Here is a 12,078-nt window from a genome sequence, read left to right as displayed (position 1 = left end):
GAAAAGGAGAAAATTAGAAAAATGGAAAACAGACTAATGGTTGCCAGGGGCTAGGACAGAAAGTGGGCAGGGGTAAATACTTTGGAAAGGAGGTAGGAGGGAGGAAGTGGGTGTGGTTATAAAAGGGACACAGGACGAATCATTGTGGTGTTGCAACTGTTCAGTATTTTGCCTGTGGTGGTCCACACATATACCTATACATGTAATAAAACTGTAAAACTAAAGATACATACACACACAAGTAAAACTGTGGAGATCTGAACAAGACAGATCAATTATATTGGTGTAATATACTGATTGTGATATTGTACCATAGTTTTGCAAAATGTTACCACTGGGGAAAATGAGGTGAAAGATACATGGGGGTCTGTCTGTGTTATTTCTTACAATTACATGTGACTCTACAATGGTATCAATACAATTTTTAATTAATAAAAGACCAACAAAAAAAAAAAGCACCACCAAAAATAATACATCATTTAAAACTTTACTGAATACAATTATAGCATTCACTACCAAATATCCCTGTGGGCTTCTATGCTGGACAGTAATTAAAATTACTTCTATTTCCACTATAAATATACCTACTAACAAGGCACAAGAAATAGTGAGATTCAAAGTGAGCATTTGTCTAATTAGCACCTTTTGATCACAATTTGATTTGGTAATAAAGTAAGTATAAACATCTATAACACTAATGGAGACTTAGAACCAGAAGACACTTGTTCACAAAGGACAGAGATGGGACCTTCCCAGTCATCCCTCCTTGGCACTATGTGAACTGCTTTCACTCACTGCTGAGGAAGGTCAAGGATGTGTGTTCACATGTCTGAGGTAGAAAAGGAAACTCATGGACACAATCCAAGGGCTACACTTCTCTGTTCTGGGTTTGATGTAAGTGGTAACACCTAACTCTTAAAATATATGAATAATAGTTCCACACAGTGATGTCTGACTATATGAGATCTTTCTTCCCTCTCTTTTTTACTTTTCTTCTTTCATGTTTCAGATCTACTTGTCTACATGTTTATACCTATTTTTCAAAAATTATCTTTATGTCTAGTCTTAAAAAGGAAAAGAAAATTCTTTCTACATCATCTTATACACATCAGGTAGCATGGCATGGAGGTGTAGCACAGATACAAACATTCTTCTTATTTACATGGCTCTGTTGGTTGTGTTATTATCCCTTTCATTAAAAAAACAAAATAGAACAAAACAAAACATTGTAATCCTTTCATTGCTACCCATACTGCCAGGAAAAGCAAGAGGTGACACTGAAATGCTCAGTAATGTTTATTCTTTTCATCAAAGAATTTAAGCAATTTTCTCATTATTGGATAGGTGACTTTTAGGTTAAAAATGTGTTTCATACAGCAAGAATATGTTATTAATGTTAACTTTCCAAACACCTGATTATAGACACCTGTTTCCATAGCTGGGTTCTTTATAGGCGAAACTGACAGCAATTGCTCATACTTCAAATGAAAACAAAGCTTGTATCTTTTCTACTACATGTACCAGTGTAGGCTTCCATTAGAGTGAATGGGAATAACCATTGTTATACTACTATGTCATGCGGGGCGGCCTGTGGGGCCTCTGGTCCCACTCCGCACATAAAAACGTAGAATATGGGTAGGCCATGAACACCCATGGAACCATATGTAGGGGAGTCATATCACTATATTCTCTGACGGCTGGGCGAAACACACGCAGTAGTAGCCACACGATCTGCAGTCCGCCATTCACTTCTCTGCCTGCCAACCAACCAACCAACCAACGCAGCCCTGCAGTTACATCAGTAGCCAATTGGCTAACGGTTACAGCTGATGGCCAACCAATCACAGCTGATGGTCATTCACTACCCGAGCCAGCAACTTCCCACCGAGGCCGAGAGCCTGGAGACTGCTCTCTGGGACTGTCCCCACACTCCACCCCTCCAGGGTCTCGCCTCACAATCTACTCGATAAGCGTCTTCCCTGAGGGTCCCTGTGCCATATTAGCCTACAGGCACCTACGAACAGAAAGAAACCGTAGTTTTAGGAACCAACAATGGCAAATCCCTTCCATCCGGGAGGATTCATGCTAGCTTTTTGTCCTGGGAAAGGAGGGTTGTTGCCACTGGCACCTTTCCCGGTTTGTGGTACCAGACTTTTATGGCAGTGCTTGGGGTCCCTTACATAGTTTCAACATGTAACAGAACAGGGGACCCCATAATAGGCCATAGTGAGAGCACATAGGTTCCCCGTAAAAATTATCCCGGTATCGGGACATCTGTATACTACAGTCACCTGCAGTGGCCACTCAGCTACTACCCCTGATCAAGCTGAAAGGAGTCGGCCTCAAGTGGCTGCATGAAGTCCTGGAGGGACACGGGTTGCGCTTTCCCAGACTTCTCCTATAGGCTTCTTTGGAATTGCTATTCTGGATGAAACTGTTTCCAAAGTTTCAAACAAGAGTGCATTGGGTTGTCAGTCTATTTTTTTCCCGATCGACCCCTGCTGCCAGGAGATCGCGCCACATCTGTGTGCTTGTTACTCTCTGAGGCCCGCAACCTCGCCCCTTTACTTTTGATTTGGGCTTCCAGGTCTCAACTGTTCGAACCTCCTGTCTTAACTTCCTTCGCCTCCGGCTTTCAACATCCCCTAGGGTGGACAGGGCAGTTGTAACTTCATGGATCCGCCGCCCCACATAGGGTGTAAGAATGGCAACCAAGGATCCAAAAGCACTCGCAGGTGCAGTATCCAAAACCAGATCTCTCATGCTGGCTGTAAAAAGCTCATCATCTGGCCCCTGCATATTAGGGTTGAAAACAGCATGTCTCATACCCATTTCACGGATGATTTGAGTAAGTTCCGTATAGGACTGCCATTGACTCACAGTGTCCAGCAGCTCGCCAGCCTGTCTCCATACTGTGTATACCGCAGCAGTGAGCCACTCCATTAGAGAATGGTTGCCCTGGTTTTGGGCCAACCTATGGCAGTTCTGTAACCTTTGTCGCAGGACGGATGCACTGTCACAAAGGCTAGCTTTTCCATCTCGCCTGGGGAGCAGAGAATGTTGTCTGCTCCCTCATCCCATAAACATAATGGGATGAGCCAAGCCGAGACTGGCTGTCCAGGGCCTGTAGGTGCTTCCCCAGCTCCTGCACCCAGTGGGAGTGTAAGGGGTGTAGGTTGTGAACTCAATCACAGCTGGGTTGCCTGCAGCAATGCTCCCAGGGCCCAAAGGTTGCTCATGCTTTACCTTTTGTTTCAAGATTGGCTGGGCTTGGAGTTAGGAGTTACATTGTCTCCACTCGCTTCCTCCGCCACCGCCTCTGAGTCTCCACCTTGGGGCCCCTCTTCTAACAGGCGGACCTGAGCTTCCAGCGCCTCCAACCGGGACACCTGGTCCGGCACCTGGGCTATTTCATTAGGCGCATTTTCCGTGTTGAGACTCAAGGCCGTGAGGAACATCCAGCCCACGTGGCTGGCTATAGCCTTCTCCTCCTCCGGCAACCGCTCAGCCAGAGCCTGCAGGGCCCTCTCCACACTGGCTGGAGAGCCGTCCATGTCTTCCCACCCTTTCTTGGGGGTCCAACTCCTGAGAACAGTGGCCACCGGGCACCACACACTGTGTGGAGGCCACACGTCCTTCTGCCCAGAGTCAGACTCCATTCCTACCTGGCAGGAATTTTGCTTGCCATGCCAGGCATCCGATTGGGTGGAGGCCTCAGTGCAAGATGTCCGCAACCCTCGGAGCCTACGGCAGCAGCACATTATTAAAAGGAAGGTGACGCCTTCTATGGCCAGGAAGGAGGTGTACCATCTGGAGGCTCGAGTCTCCTAGGCAGACCGCACCTCCCATTCCCGGCACAACTCCTCTTGGGCCTTCTGAAACTGGACTTTTACACACACAAACTGCTCCACCATGCTTTGGTAGGTTTTGGCCGGCACGATACCCTGCTCGCTGCGCCGTTTGTCATGTGGGAGACCCTGCTCAACTGCGCCATTTGTCATGCGGGAGACCCTGCTCGCTGTGCCATTTGTCATATGGGAGACTCTGCTCACTGCGCCATTTGTCGCACGAGGTGGCCTGCAGGGCCTCTGGTCCTGCTCCCCACATAAGAACGCAGGATATGGTGAGGGCCAAAAGGAACACCCACGGAGCCATAGATAGGGGAGTCATACGACTATATTCTATCTGGCGGCCAGGGGAGACACACGCAGTAGTAGCCACATGATCCGCAGTCCGCCATTCACTTCTCTGCCTGCCAACCAACCAACCAATTAACGCAGCCCTGCAGTTACATCAGTAGCCAATTAGCTAACTGGTTATAGCTGACGGCCAACCAATCACAGTTGATGGTCATTCACTATCCGAGCCAGCACCCTTCCACGTAAGGCTGAGAGCCTGGAAACTGCTCTCTGGGACTCTGCCCCACAACTACCACTGGTTCTAAATAGTCATATAATGATCCATAGAATGGTTATAGAATAAGCTATAGAATGTGAAATAACTTGGCTGCTACATTTATAAAAGCAATGCCTTGTGCCCTTGTTGGCTTTAAATGTTCAGAGTCAGACAAACCTGGTTTTGAGTTCTAGCTCAGCCTGAGATGAGTTTTTAGACTCCTGCCCTTTCAGCAGCAGACTATTCTGAGCAATGGGAAAACTCACAACCACGATTTAGAGGTGCTGGACATTTCTGTTAATACTCTGCAGCATGCCACCAGCAGGCACTACATGGATACTTTATGTACTTTAATTCATTAATTCCTCAAGCAAACAAAAACACAAGCACTTGGCATATCATAGGTTCCCAATCAAGTTCCCTTCTTCCACAGAGTACACAGTCAAATTGAAAGGTTGCACAGAGGGAGTGAAGGGTATTATACTTTGCTGACATTCTCTAAGAACAGAATGTTTTGTGATTTCAACTTAAAAGAATTATTATAAAAAAGACTAGAAGATAATATATAAAGTGATTATACATGGAGTGTGATTAGAATATTTTTTCTATTTGTGCAAATTTTTAAACTTTCTATAGATATCACTATATTGCTTTTATCATTTAAAATTATACTAAAAATATTAACGGATCAGGCTGTCACTTAAATAGCTACATTATTTCATGCACAAGCTGGGCTGTGAGCACAAACAGTGAAAGAGTGCAATGTTGAGCAATGTTGCTTGTATTTTGAGTTTTGCCAAGCCTAGCCCATGTGTGGGTACCATCTGTTAACTCTCAATTTCAGAGTAAGCAAAACTTTGCTGTTTGTTTGAAAAAGATGGGATGGTTGGTTGTTCAACTTGGTATTTCACTATCAGTAGAGTCAGTCACAGTACAGGACATGTCACAACTGAATTAAAATGTAAAGATTTTTATGGTATGTAATGAAAAAAGTTGTAAAAAAAGTTTCCCACTCCCCTGTCATTTTAAAAAAATAGTCCATTCCAAAGGGTTTAACTCAAAATATGTTCCATTTGGGTGTTGTGGAGGAGATGTGTGTGCAGAATTCTCTTTTACGTCTGTGACTCCTGCAAAAATATCTGGCAGTACATTCAGTTCTGTGTCTTAAAACCTCACAGGGCCAATTTAAAAATAATATTGTAAATGCTCATGGTTATCATCACTTAACTAATCTAAAACAACAAAACAGCTGGCCCTTCAATTTTTTCAGATCATCCTGAGGTAATGGTTGAATTTTGGACTCTGTAATTAGAGAGACTTGGTTTGTCATGGTGTAAATTTCACATAAATCGAGGAGGAGTATTTCGCTGGCCTTCCAGAAAATGAACTACAATTATAAATGAAAACTTTAGGTTGATTCTTTGAATATTTGGCAAATTATGAACTCTGAAAAGTCAAATAAGGATTCTTTATCAACTCTTTACTCCTTTTTTTAATATGTTCTGAAAAAATAAATTCTAAATCTGTTTTTGAGATACAAATTTGCTCTTTCACCATTTGCCTTGATATAGTTATTGTGATGATTCATGAATCCAGAACTTTTATTTTTGGTTTAAAAATATGCAGTAATTTCTGTGTGGTTTTAAAAATTAATTAATACATTAATGTATTACATAATTAATGTATTTTATGTATGTAATACATTACATACATTTATGTATGTAATACATAAAATACATTAATTAATACACCAGGAAGTAAGACCCATGTGATGGTAAACAAAAGCTTAAATTTTTATTTTCAAGAACTGTTTGTAAATTGACCCTAATACAGATTTTTCTTAAAGTACATTGTTATAACTAAGTTCAAAGCCTTAAGCCATTGTTATAAGGCCTAGGAGATTCAGAGACTAGCTCCAGGGAGCCCTGATTCAGACAGAGTAAGAGGGCTGCCCCAGAGAAGGGCAGAGACTTGGAAGAATGGGGCTCACATTCCCTCTCTACCATCCAGTGCCTACATGACCTTCAGCAGTTTACGAGTGATTGGAAATTTGGGCTTCCTCCTTGTGGTGCGCCTTGCTCTCTTTACTGTTCCCTCCCTTCCTATTGAGTCCTTCATTCCTTCTCTACTGTCCCCTTGCCTTAGGTTGCCTAGGAATTGATTACATCCTTGCTCTAACAGTCTGTATGTCTCCCTTTAAGAAAGCCTCTGAGTCAGTATGACTGGCACTGTGACTTGTTTTCAGTGGTTGTAGCTTTTTTACACCTTTTGAGCATAAAAAATGGATTTGATCTACGTATCATGTGAATAAGGACCACTCGTGTCAGATCAGCCACACAGGAGTTCACCCAAAGCAGAGGGAGTTATAGATTACGTGACATTTGCTGAATAAAAAGTTAGTAATTTCTTTTCTAGAATATTTAGCCTATATGCACCTCTAAAGGCTGAATATGTAAGCCAAGATGAATGTATAAGTAACTAGGAGAAGCTTCATGTCCTCTTAAGTTCTACTGTCTTAGAAAAGGTCAGCTCATCAGAAGGCAGGAAACTCCCAATTGCCCTTAGATCAAGGTAAACACGTCTGTCATATGTACAATCAATAATGGCATTTCATAGCAACCTAAAACTCTCAAAGCATTTTACACGTCTCTTTAAAACAATGTGCAAAATACATTATTCTCTCTACATATACTAAGGAAACTAAAGCTCAGAGCAGTTAATTAAGTTGCCTAAGGTCTTAAGACTATGTGAAGTACCAGGCTGGCACTAGAATTTAGAGACTTTAATTACAAATTTTTGATTTTTCCCCATACCCGTTTAATGCTTTTCTCAGAATTTACAATAAACATTGCTTTCATCCATATTTTCATGCTATTTATATGTTTTCATCATGTGTTTTCTATTTTCTGCAGTGTTCATTGTCTCACTTGTGAATCATAAATCCTAGTATAAAAGTTTTCATTTGAACCTTACTTTGGTTCATAAATTTGTTATGCTACCTGTATCATTTTGTAATTCAATGTATTTGAGAGACAAAGTATGTAGAGATATCCCAATATTTCTAAATGTCACATCACTTTATCACGTGACAGAAGCTCTTTTATCTGAAAATTAATATATTAAACATTGAGCTCTATAATTTTACACATTCTTTTCTGCATATAGTTTAAAAATGTGTAATATATACCTTCAAGTGTAATTTTGATGTGCAATATGGGAAGTTGGAACTGTAGTAAACAGTGGTTGAAAATTCTCTTCTATCATTCAAAGGAAATAAAAGACATAAAGAAACTTACCTATTTGTATAGATCTGGGTTGGCAAACTGGCTCTTGCACCAAATTCTGCCTGCTACCTGCCTTTGTAAACAAAGTTTTATTGGAACAGAGCCATAGTTATCTATGAATATTCATGTACTATTGTTTATGACTACTTTCATATTACAATAGCTGAGTTGAATAACTGTGACAGAAATTGTAGTATGGCCTATTAAGCCTAAAATACCGTGTTTGCCTACTCCTGGTCTACAAAAATGAAAAAAAAAATTAAGAACTACTGTGTGCCAAGAATCTCATCTTTGTTACCTTACTTAATTCCCCAAACAATCCTGTGAGATAGATGACAGTTGAGTCCTTATTGCCATCCTAATACATGTAATTACTAAATCTCTAATACTATCACATCTTATTCTGGGGGAAAAGAAAGTGTCAGTAAGAATCAAGGACAATTTTTCCTCAAGGGACTTACCAAGGCTGGGATCCTCTAAGAAGTAGCTGTTAAAGGAAGAAGCTTGGCCCTTGTATTTTCATGACTTGATCATTTAGCATGTTTCAAAGGCCTATTGCAAATAAATTAAGTTTAAAAGGATATATTTTTCTAATTTCTGATAAGACTAATCCAGGAAGTAGCTAAGTCCCTACAGATTCTTGGTTACTTCAGAATACTAAATAAATTGGCTTATTCCTTAATCTCCAAACAAGCCACACCAGAATCCAATCAACATTCTCCACTCAAAGTGTTTTTCACTTCTCATTTTCATTTCTCTAATATATACATTAACTTTTATCTAGCTATTAATGATTCTAAAAAAGTTAAATTTTGCATTTAGTCAGAGTTCAACCTATAAAATACTACAGCAATATGAATAGTTCTGTTTAACTTATTCAGAAATGATTGGATGAATTATTTTCTACACCCTATGATTCCTTGCTGTGACTATAAGAAAAACAACTTTCTCCACCCAATTTTTAAAACACAGATAGGAAAATATCATAGCTCTCTTTAAAGGAGTCATCCAAGGAAGCACGATCTGTGAAGGATGGCTAGTTTAAGGATGGCTAGGGAAAGCTATCTGTATTTTTGAGTCCCTTGTTTATTTTCAATGACTGATCTGAATAGCACCCAAGGAGTTCCTCTGTTTTAACAGAGCCATTCTAAATCACATCCCATGACAGACTGAGTTCATGTAAACATAGTGGTATCATGAGTAACAAAATCTGTTTCCATCAGAAGCCCTTTATCCTGCATAAGTGACCTGTACACTAATAGGCGGCCCAGGCTAATGTTAACCAGCTACAGCTGGTTTAATGCTATAAAAAGAACTAAGGAAAACACAAACACTAACTCTCCATTCTACTTCAGCCAGTAAGTCAAAGCTACACAAAAACAGCCCTTTCCAAATACTCTGTGAATGAAACAGCAGGCCTGGTTCTCTGAAGTTGTTTACTGAACAGTGTGTGCAGGGACTCCCTGAGCACGAGGTGGAGGAAGGGCAGGAATCACATGACCTATTACTGCACAAAGCCAATTTTCCAGATGATCTTGGATTTAGTTCTCTAACAAATAGGGGGCAGAGAAAAATTTCAAAAGCAGAGCTAGAGTACTTTCAGCAATTTCTTAAGCAAATACATACTTTGAGTACTTAGATTTTTATTATGAAAATGGATCATTAAATCTAAGATAAATTAATGCCTTATCAGATATTCTAAATTCTTAAGTAAATGTAAATAATTTCTTATTAAGTGACTTACTTTTCAAGAGGAAGCAATCTTTTGATAAAGAAATGATCACTACTTCAATTCTTTACATAGCTAAAAAAAAAAAATCCAGACTTTTAGTTAGTGCTAGAAGGAACTGTGGTGATTTTCCCCCCAGGTTTTCACCTCACAGATGAATCGTTTGAAGCTCAGAGAATTCTTAGCCTGCCTCAGACCACACTTTTTGGTGGCATCAAGAACCTGTGTTTCCTGGTGCCCACAACTCTGTACTCCATCTTGTACTAGACGTAGCTAAATAGACATCGCCAAGAATAAAATGAACAGTTTGCCTGGATTATTTCATAATATCATGGGTTTTGACCTAACTCACCCTGGGGACTTACCCTGGTATTTTTTCATGTTCTTGCATAGGTTGAAAGTGTTATTCCGTGAGCTATTCTGCTAGATACAAGGTTTTTTGCCTTGGACATTCAGGGCTAACACTCAGTGCCTGCAGCACTGATCTGCAGTGCAGATACTTATTAGTATGTCATCACCACCCTTCCCCGGACTCTAGTCTTGTACTTCGATGTGCCTGTGCAACAATCCACCAGGGTCTCCTGTAATCACCTCCACCTCCACATTCAGCTGAGGCACTCAACATTCAAATTAATGTCAAACACCAGGAAGTTCAGAGAACACTAAGCAGGATAGATGCCAAAAGAACTACAACTAGCCAAACATTTTCAAATTACAAAAAATGAAAGATAAAGAAAAAATACTGAAAGAAGTCAGAGGAAAATAAACACCTTCCCCGTAAAGGAACACAGCTATGAATTACATCTGACTTCTCCTCAGAAACCATGTAAACAAGAAGAGAATGGAGTGAAATGTTTAAAGTGTTGAGAGAAAAAAACCCACCAACCTACTATACTGTACTCAGTAAAATTATCCTTTAAAAATGAAGGAGAAATAAGACTTTCTCAAATAAACAAACATTAGCGGAATGTATTGCCAGTAGAACTGTCTTGCAAGAAATGGTAAAAGAAGTTCTTTAGAGAGAAGGAAAATAACATAGGTCAGAAACTCAGATCAATGTAAAGAAATGAACACTAAAGAAAGAATAAGTAAAGGTAAAATAAAAACTTTTATTTTAATTCTTAATTGATCTAACATAATAATGTGTTCAAAACAATAATAGCAACAATGCATTAGATTATGTATGCTTATGTATATATCTTACATATGTGTATATGAGTATCTATACCGTTTTCCCCCGAAAATAAGACCTAGCTGGACAATCAATTTTTGGAGCAAAAATCAATATAAGACCTGGACTTATTTTACTATAAGACCAGGTATAATATATTATAATATCATAATATAATAATATAATACAATACAATATAATATAATGTAATAAAGTAGTACCTCGGTTTTAGAACGTCTCCATTGAGGAACACTTCAGTTTACGAACGCCGTAAACCCGGAAGTAAATGCTTTGGTTTTTGAACACGCCTCGGAAATTGAACACGTCACGTGGCTTTCGCTGAGTGCAAGATCCTGAGGCCTACCTGTCAATTGTTTTCAAACGTTTTAGCACTCGAATGGTCTTTTGGAACGGATTATGTTAGAAAACTGAGATACCACAGTATGGTATGGTATGGAATGGAATATAGTATAAAACCGGGTCTTATATTAATATTTGCTCCAAAAGACACATTAGAGCTGATTGTCTACCTAGGTCTCATTTTCGGGGAAACACGGTATATACAGAAAGTGCCAAAAAAATGTATGTACATTTTAAGAAAGGAAGAAAGTATTAAAATTGTAATACTCAATATATACCAATAACAAAAGATGAATACAAGTCATGTGTAAATATTTTTTGGCACCCCTTATGTGTGTGTATGATATATATATATATATATATATATATATATATATACACATATACTTAGATATAAATGAAGTGAATGACAGTAGTGATACAAGGGATGGAAAAAGAATTAGAATTATTATAAGGTACTCACACTACCTGTGAAATAGTCAGTGTTAGCTGAAAGTGGACTTGGATTAGTTGTAACTCTATATTGCAAACTCTCACTAGACAAAGATTAAAAAGTACAACTGATATGTTAAGAGAGAAAATTGAATAATACAAAATACTCAATTTAAACCACAGAAGGCAGAAAAGGAGTGGAGGACAAAAACAAAAACAAAAAATAAAGGCAATAACAGAAAACAGTAATGAATGTGGTCAATATTAACCTAAGTATTGCTAATCACTTTGAATGCCAATGGTCTAAATGCACCATTTAAAAGACAGAGATTGTTTGATTGGATCAAAAAGATGACCCAACTATATGTTGTCTACTTTAAATACAAAGACACATAGATTAAAAGTAAAAGCATAGAGAAAAACATACAATAGTCTCCCCTTAACCACAATTTCACTTTCCATGGTTTCAGTCACCTATGGTCAACTTGGTCCAAAAATATTAAATGGATAATTCCAGAAATAAATAATTCATAAGTTTCAAATTGTGCATCATTTTGAGTAGACTGATAATGTTGTGCTACCTTGCTCCATTCCTGCCTAGGACATGAATCATCCCTATACTCCACATTGCGAGTATACGCTACATTCCCATTAATCACTTAGTAGACATCTTGGCTATCAGATTGACTGTCACAGTATCACTATAC

At 39.2% G+C, this 12,078-nt stretch overlaps 1 protein-coding gene across 6 annotated transcripts in view; it reads right to left on the bottom strand.

The window, feature by feature from the left end:
• SPIDR (scaffold protein involved in DNA repair) overlaps window positions 1–12,078 on the bottom strand; it is a 575,751-nt gene that overhangs the window by 131,629 nt on the left and 432,044 nt on the right. The window contains exon 1 of one of the 6 annotated variants that reach the window (XM_081070681.1): window positions 7,692–7,737. The exons of the other annotated variants lie outside the window; for them this stretch is intronic. The gene's annotated coding sequence lies outside the window, so the exon portion shown is untranslated. Of the gene's footprint in view, window positions 1–7,691; window positions 7,738–12,078 lie in introns of those variants that run through there. 6 annotated transcript variants of the gene reach the window in all.

This window comes from Rhinolophus hipposideros, assembly GCF_964194185.1.
Source record: "Rhinolophus hipposideros genome assembly, chromosome: 13".
Classification (NCBI taxonomy): Eukaryota; Metazoa; Chordata; class Mammalia; order Chiroptera; family Rhinolophidae; genus Rhinolophus; species Rhinolophus hipposideros.
Note: the sequence above shows the minus strand (reverse complement) of the source record. Positions and strands in the feature narration are given on the sequence as shown.